Source organism: Ornithorhynchus anatinus, chromosome 1 (genome assembly GCF_004115215.2).
Source record: "Ornithorhynchus anatinus isolate Pmale09 chromosome 1, mOrnAna1.pri.v4, whole genome shotgun sequence".
In the NCBI taxonomy this organism is placed as follows: Eukaryota; Metazoa; Chordata; class Mammalia; order Monotremata; family Ornithorhynchidae; genus Ornithorhynchus; species Ornithorhynchus anatinus.
The window spans coordinates 110,426,903-110,439,988 of NC_041728.1; the positions used below are offsets into that span (position 1 = coordinate 110,426,903).

The window sequence follows — 13,086 nt, forward strand, 5'->3', positions numbered from 1 at the left end:
AGCTTGTTGTGGGCAGGAATGTGTCTGTTTCTTGTTACAGTGTACTCACTCAAGCACTTCATACAGTACTTTGAACACTGTAAGCTCTCAATAACTACAACTGAATGAATGGGAGATTTCTCAGATTCTGGCTCTCTGGACTGGAGTAAGAATTGATCAATCGATCGTATTAATTGAGCTCTAAGGAAATGACTCAATGGCATTTGAAGAAGAAAACAGTGTGCAGAGCACTGTTCTAAGAGCTTAGTAGGGTACAAAATAAGAGTTGGTAGACACATTCCCTTCCCACAGTGAGTGTATGGTCTTGAGGATGAGCTTACGGAAGCAGCATGCCATAGTGGCTAGAGCACGGACCTGGGAGTCGGAAGGTCATGGGCTCTAATCCCGTTCTGCCACTTCTCTGCTGTGTTACCTTGGGCAGTTCACTTCACTGGGCCTCAGTACCCTCATCTGTAAAATGAGGTTCGAGACTGTGAGCCCCACATGGGAAAGGGACAGTGTCCAACTCAATTTGTGTATATCCACCCCAGAGCTAAGTACACTGCCTGGCACATAGTAAGCGCTTAACAAATACCATAAGTATTATTCTAGATCCCAGCTACCATTCATCTCTCTGCCTGCTCCAAAATACTCTCTACTCCAGGAAACACCTCCCACTCCAGCAGATGTTCTTGCATAATTATAGGATTGCTAACTTTCCAGCTATAGCAGCGCTGGACCCCATTCAATCTCTGACTCGTCTATGTGGCAACCGTGAAGAGTCCCCAAGCTTAAATGTGGCCAGATCCCTTAGATTCTGGGATGTCCCAGGGCCAGAATTATTCAAAGTCCAAGAGCCTGCTGCTACCAGGCTCAAGGCCCGAGAGGATTTTGAATCTCTCTAAAGACATTACCGGGCTCCAACCTACTATGGAATGTGACCATAAAAGCAGGATGATTGGGTGAGACTTTGTATGATTACTGCAGTATCCTGTCTCCGGCTAAGACAAGAGAATGCTTGAAGGAGCCTACTTCAGTTAGCACAGTTTATCACTGGCTACAAGGGGCTGGGGCTCTGTTTTCAACTTTACTCCTCACTGGGAACCCTCTGCAGCTACTGCTATAAGCCCTGTTAGTTGTCTGGATTTATCCCTTTAAGGTTGTGCTCTGAAATCCTTTATCTGAGCCCATATTTGGGTAGGGTCACATTGTACATTCCAAGTGCTTAGTACAGTGCTCTGCACACAGTAAGCACTCAATAAATACAATTGAATGAATAATTGAATGAATTTGAGCATGCGAGTTATGATTAGGGTTAGGCAGTAGCTAACCAATCCTCAGGTGCCATACTGGGATTGACGTTTCACCCCCACCATTTAATGAACCATTTCTTAATTGTCTACTGAGCTGTAAGCTCCTCAGGGGCTCCCAACTCTGGCACTTGTCTGCTCTGTGACCTTGGGCAAGTCATTTTACTTCTCTGGGCTCAGTTACCTCATCTGCAAAATGGGGTTTGAGACTATGAGCCCCACGTGGGACAGGGACTGTGTCCAACCCAATTTGCCGGTATCCATCCCAGCGCTTAGTACAATGCCTGGCACATGTTCATTTAATTCATTCAATCATATTGACTGAGTACTTACAGAGCAGAGCACTATACTAAGCGCTTAGGAAAGGACAATACAGCAATGAAGAGAGACAATCCTGCCCACAACAATCTCATAATCTAGAAGGGGGAGACAAACATTAATACAAGTAAACAGATATCAATATAAATAATTTTTAAAAATTACAGATATATATGTAAGTGTTGTGGGGCGCAGGGAAAACCAAAGGGAGCGAGTCAGGGTGACGCAGAAGGGAGTGGGAAGTGAAGAAAATTGGGCTTAGCCTGGGAAGCCCTCTAGGATGAGATGTGCCTTCAGTAAGGCTTTGAAGGCCGGGAGAGTAATTACCTGGCGGATATGAGGAGGGAGGGCATTCCAGGACAGAGGTAGGACATGGGCCAGGAGTTGGCGGTGAGTCAGGTGAGATCGAGGCACAGTGAGAAGATTAGCACCAGAGGAGATAGTAAGTACTTAACATTTGGTTATTGTATTTGTTAAATACCACAGTTATTAGGTGGAACTTATACACCAATTTTATTGTATTCTTCCAAACACTTTTTTTAAGTGATATTTCCTAAGTGTTTACTGTGTGCCAGGAACCTTATTAAACATCAGGGTAGTTACAAGATAATCAGATTAGATTATCATGTTTCATGTTGGGCTCTCAATCTTAATCCTTATTCAGTCCCCATTTTGTAGATGAGTTAACTGAGGACAGGGAACTTAAGTGACTCGCCCAAGGTCACACAGCAAACAAGTGGAGGAGTCGGGATTAGAACATAAATCCTCTGACTCCTAGGCCCATACTCTTTCCACTTGGCCATGTTGCTACTCTAGGCTACTAGGCCACTGCATTTAGTACAGTGCTCTGCACCCCATAGGTGTTAGCTAAATTTTATTGATTGGAATGCATTCCATGTAGTCGGGCAGGTTTGGTAGGAAAGTTGAGAATGAGATACAGTACCCAGGGGAGTGAAAGTTTGAGCACTGATGGGTAACTCTTGCTGGTTTAGTGTTTTAAGGGCTAATTTCAGAAGGACCTGAAAGTTCAGTTTGACTTTACCATGTGTAAAGTTTCATTTTCCATCATCTAAAATCGCAAAAGCATTAACAAAGACAGAACCTTCAGCCTTGAATTTTTCTGAGTGATTTCTAAAGCAAATTATGAAAAATGCTTATCAATTAGAACCTGGATGACTCAATCATCTTCTGCAGGTTTCCTGAAATGGAAGATGAACTCTGGATCTGACACAAAAATTTCAACAGCATGTCCAACTTTGGAAAGGAAGTGCTATTTGACTCTTGTTTAAAGGTAGGATTTCTTCCCCTTACTCTTAAAAAGAAAGAAAAACACCTAATAAAATAGGGGAGGAATATTTTTTCCCCCTGATTTTACGGGAAATGGAAATTTAGTAACATCGAGAAGACCACTAACTGTAAACAAAACATCCCTTCTAAACTAGTTCATATTTAATTGGATGATAGAGAGCAGCGTGCCTAGAAAAGAGGCTTGATCACCAGAAGAATTCATTTTGTTTTATAATCCTGAGGAAATTTTAGTGTCCTGTCCCTCTGATTCTGCTTTTATTTCTTCTATTTTTATTTTTTTTGTTCAGGATTCAGAATCCTTACTCCCTAAAGAAGTAGTTCATTCTCTTATTTCAACTCTTTCATCCCCTTTTTGGCTTCTTTCTTCCTAACTTCTAACCTTGGGAATGTGGAAAGTAGTTTTCACAGACGACTTTAGAAATGCCCAATGCCTACTGCTTAGAAGGGCTCAAAGGCAAAGTACACTCTGCATTGTGACTTAGATTAGAACCAAAGCAATTCATTCCCAGATTCAACCCACACAGCCAGTGAGTAATGGAGTCCTCTACAGCTCAGCAGAGTCCTTTGTTGGCTAGGGATTGTCTCTATCTGTTGCCGAATTGTACTTTCCATGAGCTTTGTACAGTATTCTGCACACAGTAAGTGCTCCATAAATACGACTGAAAGAATGAATATCGGTCATGAGCTCCAGGACTAACTAGGGAGTGGAAAGGAAACTTTATCTGTTGGGAGGACATTACACGGAACAAAAGATTCTACCGTTCCCTCATTTATATATAAGAAAACTGAGGTTCAGATAACTAAGAAGCCCACTGAAGGTCACAATTATCTGGGCCAGCATAAACTTGAGAATTCTTAGTTGTGTGGCTTTTCAGTAGTCCAACTGAGCCACACAAAATCCACGTTTGCAGAAAAGGTTATCAGCAACATCATGGCAGTTAATCATCTGCTTCTCTACTCTGTGACCCTGGGCATTTCACTTTATTCTCTGTGCCTCAGTTACCTCATCTGTAAAATGGGGATTTTTTTTAAATGGTATTTGTTAAATGCTTACTATGTTCCAGGCTCTGTTCTAAGTGCTGGATAATAACACCTGTGTTTCTGTGTGGTGCTTTTATTACCCAAGCACCTTACATTAGCTAGTTATTTACTCCTGTCAACATCCCTACGAGGTAGGGTTCAGGTATTATTTTCCCCAATTTACAGTTGGGGAAACTGAGGCTTGGGGAGGTTAAGGGACTTGCCCAAGGCCAAACCGGAAAAGGGCATCAGAGCCGGGCCTTGAACCCGGGACCTCTGGCTTCCAGGACTGCCGCTGTTCCATCGGTCCACGCTGTGAGTCCCACATGGGACATGGACTGTGTCCAACCCAATTTGCTTGTATCCAAACTAGCACTTAGTACTGTGCCTACCACATAATAAGCACTTAACAAATACCATAATTATTAATTATTATTGTTATTGTCTTGTACCTACCCCAGGGCCTAGTACAGTGTCAGGGTAGGCACTTAATCAATCAATCAATCATATTTTATTGAGCATTTACAGTGTGCAGAGCACTGTACTAAGCTCTTGAAGAAGGATATATAGAATAGGTAGGCAACAAGTTTACAGCCCACAGAGAGAGAATAATAATTATTAATATTAATAATACATCAAATATCTGCAAGGATAGGCAAATTTATACCTATAGGAAATGAAGTCAAGTGAAGCATGTATCCATTCACAAATGAGATTAATGTAAATTCTGATTTATTTTCCTCTAATACTTTAAAAACACAATTTTATTCAATTTGCTCAGGAAGGACAAATGTGTTAAAAATTGCAGTGGCACTATTTCTTGTCTGGGTTGCTTTTATACATCTCTGAAGAAGTGAGAATCCTGTGCTGTGTACCTAGAATCTCCTAAGGGCAAACAGATGAGTGCTTACTCTGCGCAGAGAACAAGCCCTTAGGAGTGTACAATACAAAACTGTTGATCCCTGCCCTGAAGGAGATTACATTCTAATAAGGAAGACAGATTCTAAAATGAACTCCAGGTTGGGGATAGAAACAGAGTTTAAACACATGCACATATGTGCCACAGGTACCAGGGAGTGAGTACACAGGTGCTTAAGTGACAGGGAAGTGCTGAGGTACCAGTGGTTGGGAAAGAGCTTGTGGAAATGAGACATTAATCAGGGAAGGCTTCCTAGAGGAGACAAGATTTCAGAAGGGCTTTGAAGATGGGGAATGCATTGGCCTGCCGGAATGAACTGGAGGATGTTGCAGATAGAAGGACTCTGATTTCCTAAATGGATTTAAACATCTCTTCAATTTGTTATCTCACTGACAATGCCTGCACAGGAGAAAAATGGGCCTGTATAACAGTTGAGAAGCAGAACGGCCTAGTGGAAAGAATGTGGGCCTGGGAATCAGAGGTTGTGGACTTTAAACCTGGCTTTGCCACTTGCCTGCTGTTTGACATTGGGTGAGTCACTTAAAAGAGAAGTCATTCCTCATCTGCAAAATGGGAATTCGATGCCTGGGTATTTTTATTGTTGTTTTTTTTAATGGTGATTGTTAAGCACTTACCATGTAACATGCACTGTATTAAGCGCTAGGATAGACACCAGCTTATAATAATAACGGTGGTATTTGTTAAGCGCTTACTATGTGCAAAGCACTATTCTAAGCGCTAGGGGGGATACAAGGTCATCAGGTTGTCCTACGTGGGTCTCACAGTTTTTTTTAATCCCCATTTTACAGATGAGGTTACTGAGGCACAGAGAAGTGAAGTGACTTGCCCAAAGTCACACAGCTGGCAAGCTGCGGAACTGGGATTAGAACCCATGATCTCTGACTCCCAAGCCCAGGCTCTTTCCACTGAGCCATGCTGCTTCTCTAGGAGTTGGAAGGAGGCAGTTTGGGATGACCACCCTGCGGTGATCCGTAGGGTCCTATTATATCAATCCATGGACTGAAGTACCTACAGGGGTTTTGTGAACTCTATACTTGTTCATCCAAAGGAGGCCAAAGTGAAAAGCAGGGTGAGTTGAAGTTACTGATGGGGAAGCAGCATGGCTCAGTGGAAAGAGCATGGGCTTCGGAGTCAGAGGTCATGAGTTCGACTTCCGGCTCTGCCACTTGTCAGCTGTGTGACTGTGGGCAAGTCACTTCACTTCTCTGTGCCTCAGTTACCTCATCTGTAAAATGGGGATTAAGTGAGAACCTCCTGTGGGACAACCTGATGACCCTGTATCTCCCCCCGCGCTTAGAACAGTGCTCTGCACATAGTAAGCGCTTAACAAATACCAACAGTAGTACAGTGCCTGGAAAACAGTAAGCGCTTAACAAATACCACAGTCATTACTGTTACAATTAACAAGGAGATGGCATAAGGTAACTTCAACTCACCCTGCTTTTCACTTCAGCCTCCTTTGGATGAACAAGTATAGAGTTCGCAAAACCCCTGTAGGTACTTCAGTACGTGGATTTTTATAATAGGACCCTACGGTCATCGCAGGGTGGCCATCCCAAACTGCATCCTTCCAACCCGGAGGCAAAAACAGAACTGCGGCAGCAGGAGGCCATGGCCACGAGAAGTAGAAGGCTGGAGAGGCCCCTAGTTGTCCCAGTGACTGTGACTGCAGCAGAGATTGTTATACGGAGCCGCCAGAAGCCTGAAACTCTGCTATCCTAGTCTGAGGATCCTACAGCTTTCATTTCATTTCTATATTGAGCCCTGGCCTCCTCTTTTATATTGATTATGGGTTCTTCGTGTTTTATTTTGTCCTCCTAAATCTGTTTCCAGCTCCCTTTCTGAATAACAATAATAATAATAGTGGTAACTGTTAAGCACTTACTATGTTCCGGGCACTGTACTAAGTGCTGGGGTAGATACAAGGTAATTGGGTTAGACAGTCCCTGTCTCGCATAGGGCTCACAGTCTCCATCACCATTTTCCAGATGAAGGAACTGAGACACAGAGAAGTTAAATGACTTGAGCAAGATCACACAGCAGACATATGGCAGACTCAGAATTAGATCCCAGGTCCTTCTGGCTCACAGATTCACACTGTAGACACTAGGCCATGCTGCTTTTCTCTCTACAGTCCTCTAGACCATAAGCTCATTGTGAGCAGTCTATGCATCTTCCAACTCTGTCATACTCTCTGAAGTGCTTAGAATGATCATGTTGGTATTTGTTAAGCGCTTACTATGTGCAGAGCACTGTTCTAAGCGCTGGGGTAGATACAGGGTAATCAAGTTGCCCCATGTGAGGCTCACAGTCATAATCCCCATTTTACAGATGAGGTAACTGAGGCACAGAGAAGTTAAGTGACTTGCCCACAGTCACACAGCTAAGTGGCAGAGTTGGGATTCGAACCCATGACCTCTGACTCCGAAGCCCAGGCTCTTTCCACTGAGTCACGCTGCTTCCCTAGTGCTTTGAACACAGTAAGTTCTCAGTAAATATAATTTATTGATTGATTCTGAGACTCGAGCCCCTTGAGGGCCTGGAACCCTGTCTGATTCTTACCAGTGCATTCTTTCCCAATGTTTAGCATAGTGCTTTTTGCACAGAAAGCACTTAATGAATACTATAAGAGGAGATTGTAAGCTCCTTTGGGGCAGGGATCAGATCTATCAACTCTATTTTATTGTACTTCCCCAAGCATTTAGTACAGTTCTCTGTACATAGTCAATGCTCCATATATTCTATCGATTCCCTGATAAATTGATTGATTAGGAGATGCTTGTCTCACTGCCTACCTTCAGCAGTGAGAGCGACCCCAATTCCCTGCCCCTGCCTTTTCAGTCCCAACACTCACAAGAAATCTGCTGAGCAGGGAGAAGAGGTAAGAAGAGCCATGCACTGACTAATAAGAGAGGTCTCCAGGGGCTTTCCTAGACCCATCCCTGAAGCCACCCCAGCCATACACGTCATAAAATGAGATTCATTCCATTGAATTTATTCAATCATATGTATTGACTGCTTACCATGTGCAGACCACTGTACTAAGTGCTGGGGAGGGCACAATATAACAGTAAGCAGACACATTCCCTGCCCACAGTCAGCTTACAACCTAGATGAACCCTGGCAACTCAATCATTCAATGTTTTTTTCTTTAAACTCCCCAAAATGAGCAGCCTTTTCTTGGGTTCCCTTATTTCTGTTTTCTTTCATTTGACTGTGGGACTCCATTACCAGTTTGGCTCCTTTTCAATCATATTTATTAAGCGCTTACTTTGTGCAAAGCACTGTACTAAGCTGTTGGGTGTGGCTCAGTGGAAAGAGCCTGGGCTTCGGAGTCAGAGGTCATGGGTTCGAATCCCAACTCTGCCACTTAGCTGTGTGACTGTGGGCAAGTCACTTAACGTCTCTGTGCCTCAGTTACCTCATCTGTAAAATGGGGATTAACTGTGAGCCTCGTGTGGGACAACCTGATTACCCTGTATTTCCCCCAGGGTTAGAACAGTGCCCTGCACATAGTAAGCGCTTAACAAATACCAACATTAAAATATAACAATAAGAAGGCACATTCCCTGTAATGAGCTTACAGTCTAGAGAGGGACATACATTAAAATAAATAAATACTACATCTTGTTGAAAATAAGTCTGTTGATGCATTCTCTTGAAAACTCCTTAGAGCTCTGCAAGAGAAAATTGTTATGTCCAAAAGAGAACTAAAAACAAATACCCTATGTTCTGAAATAGAATGATTTAGTTCTGAAATAGTTACCCAAATCAAACTGTGCCCTCAAATATCTCCTTTAACAATATATTCGGTGAAAAATATTATTGGGCAATAGGAATGATATGCATGCATATGTTGCAACACACATGCTAAATATCAAAAATAGCTAACCAGTTATTTTACCAGGCTTTGGGGAAAATCTGGAGCAACAGCAAGTTTTGCAATGTTACATATGAAATGCTAAGTTAGCTTTCATCAGTACAATGTATTATTACCTGAGGAGAGAGATTGTAATTTTTCCAGACATGAATGCAGTGAGCTCTTGAATAATAATCTGTATGCAGAGCATGCATGTTAAAAATATGCTCATTTATTAGGCACCATTGTCATCACCAACTTTAAAAGACTCAAAGGAGAAGAGGCCAGTAGAAAACAGTACTTCAGCTGATACTTTTCATAAGATATATATATATATATATCATCCCCAACTCACCATTTGCTCATTTTCTCAGTAGTCTCCATTTCAATCTTTGGCTAGGAGAACTCCCCAAAAGCCTGTGTTTTGGAAGAGAGGATGGAATGCGTTTTTCCCCTCTAAATTATTCATACCTTTCCCAGCCTCCTCAAAGAAATGCTATATCATCATTTAATTGCAAATGATTCTGATTTCCTATTTTTTAAAAATGTGATTCTTCTAAAGATGAAGAGACATTGGATCTGATGCAGAGGGGGATAGGAAGTCATGTTTTCATTTCATTTCTTAAAAAACACCAGGCAAATAAAATTATCCCAAGCATTAAAAATGTATATATATATATATATATATATATATATATATATATATACATATAATAATGATAATGTTGGTATTTGTTAAGCGCTTACTATGTGCAGAGCAGTGTTCTAAGCGCTGGGTTAGATACAAGGTCATCAAGCTGTCCCACGTGAGGCTCACAGTTAATCCCCATTTTACAGATGAGGTAACTGAGGCACAGAGAAGTTAAGTGACTTGCCCACAGTCACACAGCTGACAAGTGGCAGAGCCGGGAGTCGAACCCATGACCTCTGACCCCCAAGCCTGGGCTCTTTCCACTGAGCCACACTGCTTCTCATATAATATAATATAATAATCAATGTATATAATATAGACAGATATCTATTTATACTTAAAATCCATGACATGATTTTCATCATGTAATGCATTTGAATCAGTCAATCAATCAATCAATCAATGGTATTTATTGAGACCTTACTAAGCTCTTGGTAGAGTACAATTCAAGTTAAAGCATTAAAGTATAGACCTTTGAACAACCACTTTAACATTAGCCACCTACAGATGCCTTCTGTGCAAACCAGGACTGTGCAAAAACTCTTTATAGGGAAGGAATATCATTTCATTTGCTCGCACTTACTACTGAAAGGCTAAGATGGAAGAATACCAGAAATCAATCTTGCCAGCTCAAACTGAGAGGGTTGTGAAACAACATCCAAAAGTATTGTGGGTTATGTTAACAATGTTTGAGTTACCAAGATATTTAACTGTCTATAATAGAATCTAAATACATTATAAGTGGTAACTATAAAACTCTGGAGTGCTTACAGGATATATATTTATATTTCGACTATGGCAGTGAAATTGTTTTTTATATAGTATTCGCTGAAGTGTTTTCACTCTAAAATTGCCTTCCTATTCATGACAAAGTGAAATAGAGATATTATTCTAGGTGTATCTTTTATCACTTAATAGAAAGAACGACGACTTTTGCGTGCCATTATGTAAAGGCATTAATGGAAACATGTGAAACAATTCATTTCTGTAGGAAGTGTGCACTTGTTCTCTTCATATTTCTTGGAGATTTAAAGGCCATAAAATCCTTTTTCTGACTATTCATAAATAGAGAATTCTTCAGGAAAGGCTTGGGTGGGTTAAGTTCTGCTGCAACACACCTAATATGCAAGATCCCATTAGCAAATGCCTTGGTTCCTGAAACGGCTGATTGCTCTATTGGCAATCATTTATGCTGTAACTGGGTAACTGTCAGTTTTGCAATGTGTCTGTGCAGTTTGCAATAATGGATTTGGAGAGCAAATGCGTATATTGGATCTAGTGAAACCCAAGAAAAAGACCGCTAAAATGCCTGTGTTCTAGTGTTTCTGTGCTCCCAACAAGGAGGCTATCTTTGAATCGGGATTATTGGGGAATTGCCAAATCTCATCTTCTAATATTTGTTGCCTCTCAGGGTGGCACCTGGAGAGTTTTCGGTACTCTACCACTCTCGACTATGAGAGGGAGAGTCAAGCAGAGGCCTGACCATTCCATTCCTAGTTTGGGTAGTAGCTAGCAAGTGGAAGGCAATCTGCAACAAGTCAAAACTCACCTGCGCTGGGCAGCAGCGGCATGGGAGAGAGTCGAGGGTGGAGACTCAGGTTTACTGTGAGGCAGGAAGCAGTGGTAAACCGCTTCCATATTTTTACCAAGAAAACTCTACAGATCCACTACCAGAACAATTGCAGGTGGAGATGAGTCGTTTGGGGAGAGATGTGTCCATGTGTCGCTATGGGTCGGTCGTGACTCGACAGCGTAAGACAACAACAACAATATTTGCTAATTTCCACTGGAGACCTGGATACCCGCTAGAACCACTGAATCCTTCAATAGTTGACTCTCCTTCTAATTTCAGTTCTAAGTCCTACTTCATCTTCATGGCAAGAGCACGGGCTTGGGAGTCAGAGGTCATAGGTTCTAATCCTGACTCAGCCGATCAGCTGTGTGACCTTGGGCAAGTCACTTGACTTCTCTGTGCCTTAGTCACCTCATCTGTAAAATGGGGATGAAGACTGTGGGCCCTACTTGGGACAACCTGATTACCTTCTATCTTCCCCAGAGTTTAGAACAGTGCTTGGCACATAGTAAGCGCTTAACAAATCCAACATTGTTATTATTATTATCTTCAAGGCACATAACGGAAGTTTCAATTACTTGTAAAGTCTGCTGTATCATCTTCATCTTGGGCGGGTAAATTCATTGCTCAGGGCCTCCACTGCCTCATCGGCAAAATGGGAATTAAATCCTTCTCCATTGGATTTAGATGGATGAGCCTCTACCTTACTTTCTTATGCAAAAATATTTTGGATTTTTTTTCTGGAGGTGCATTTTTCAAAAAGCCCTCCAAGAGGCTCTTTCCCTGAGCAATATTTCTACTTCTAATGCTCTTGTGGTGACGTAATTATCACAAAAAGCATGGTTCTCACAAGGGGTCAACTAGACATATGTAGATCGATAGCCCACACAGAGTTTTGTCCAAGTGGTGTGCAACTGTGGTTGCAAAAGTCTTGAATACAAAATACCACTTTTCAGAGATTGTTATTAATATTCAAAGAACACTTTAAAATAGACTATTGAAACAAACAATTGTCTCAATCAATATGTTGTGACCAGAGGTTTTTATTTATAGCTTGAAATAAGCATCTTGTTACTTGCCACTTTCAGGCTTTTTAAAAGGTCTCAAGTTTCTTTCAAAATGATATACAGTTAATTATGCTTCAGTAATACAATTTGATCAGAATAATAACATGTAATTACCTTATGCTCATTTCATGCAACAATCATATGCAAGAAACTGAGATTCAAAATTCTCTTAATATTCAGTGCTGTCCATGTATGGTAATAAATTAATCCCCCCAAAAAGAGTTCGAAAAACTGGGCCCGTTTTGAAACTTCTATTAATAAATTATGGAATTCTGTGCTATAACGTCATCGTTGCTGTTATCAGCCACATCCTTGGAGGGCATTCATGTATCTGAAGTTAGCTTCACTTTCCAACACTGATAGATTGTCATCCTCAAAGTACAGTTTTTCAATGCCATTTAATTAAAAATCTAGGCAGGGGTCACCAAGGTCTCCCTATGGGTGGTAAAATGGAGAAAGCCCATATTATTTATCTAACCACTTTCAACCTAATTTATAGTTCTGTGGTGATCTGACAATTTAATACAGTTCATAGAATTTTCAGTTCTTAGGCTTCAGTGAGTTTTGTAAAACAGTTTCTAATTTGAATCAGATGATTGGTGCAGCGGTAAGGTTGGTAGACTTGTTTTTCTTCTTAGGACATCAATCAATGGATCATATTTACTGAGCTCTCACTGTATGTAGAGTACTGTACTATGCACTTGGGAGTGCAGTCAGTCGATCATATTTTTGGGGTGCTTACTGTGTGCAGAGCACTGTACTGAGCTTTTGGGAGTACAATGAGACAATAAACAGACACATTGCCTGCTCACAGTGAGCTTACAGTTTAGAAGGGGAGATATATATTAATATAAATTAATAAATTACAGATATTTACATAAGTGCTGTGGGACTGGAGAGGGGATGAGTAAAGGGAGCAAGTCAGGGCAACACAGAAGGGAGTGGGAGAAGAAGAAAGGAGGGCTATGTCAGGGAAGGCCTCTTAGAGAAGATATGCCTTCATTAAGGCCTTGAAAAGAGG

At 41.4% G+C, this 13,086-nt stretch overlaps 1 non-coding gene across 1 annotated transcript; it reads left to right on the forward strand.

Annotated features, from left to right (window-relative positions):
* The first annotated feature begins 10,826 nt into the window (after window positions 1–10,826).
* Window positions 10,827–10,964, forward strand: LOC114817751. Its single transcript, XR_003765613.1, has one exon. It is a non-coding gene; the product is annotated as a small nucleolar RNA SNORA7 (small nucleolar RNA).
* Window positions 10,965–13,086: the final 2,122 nt, after the last annotated feature.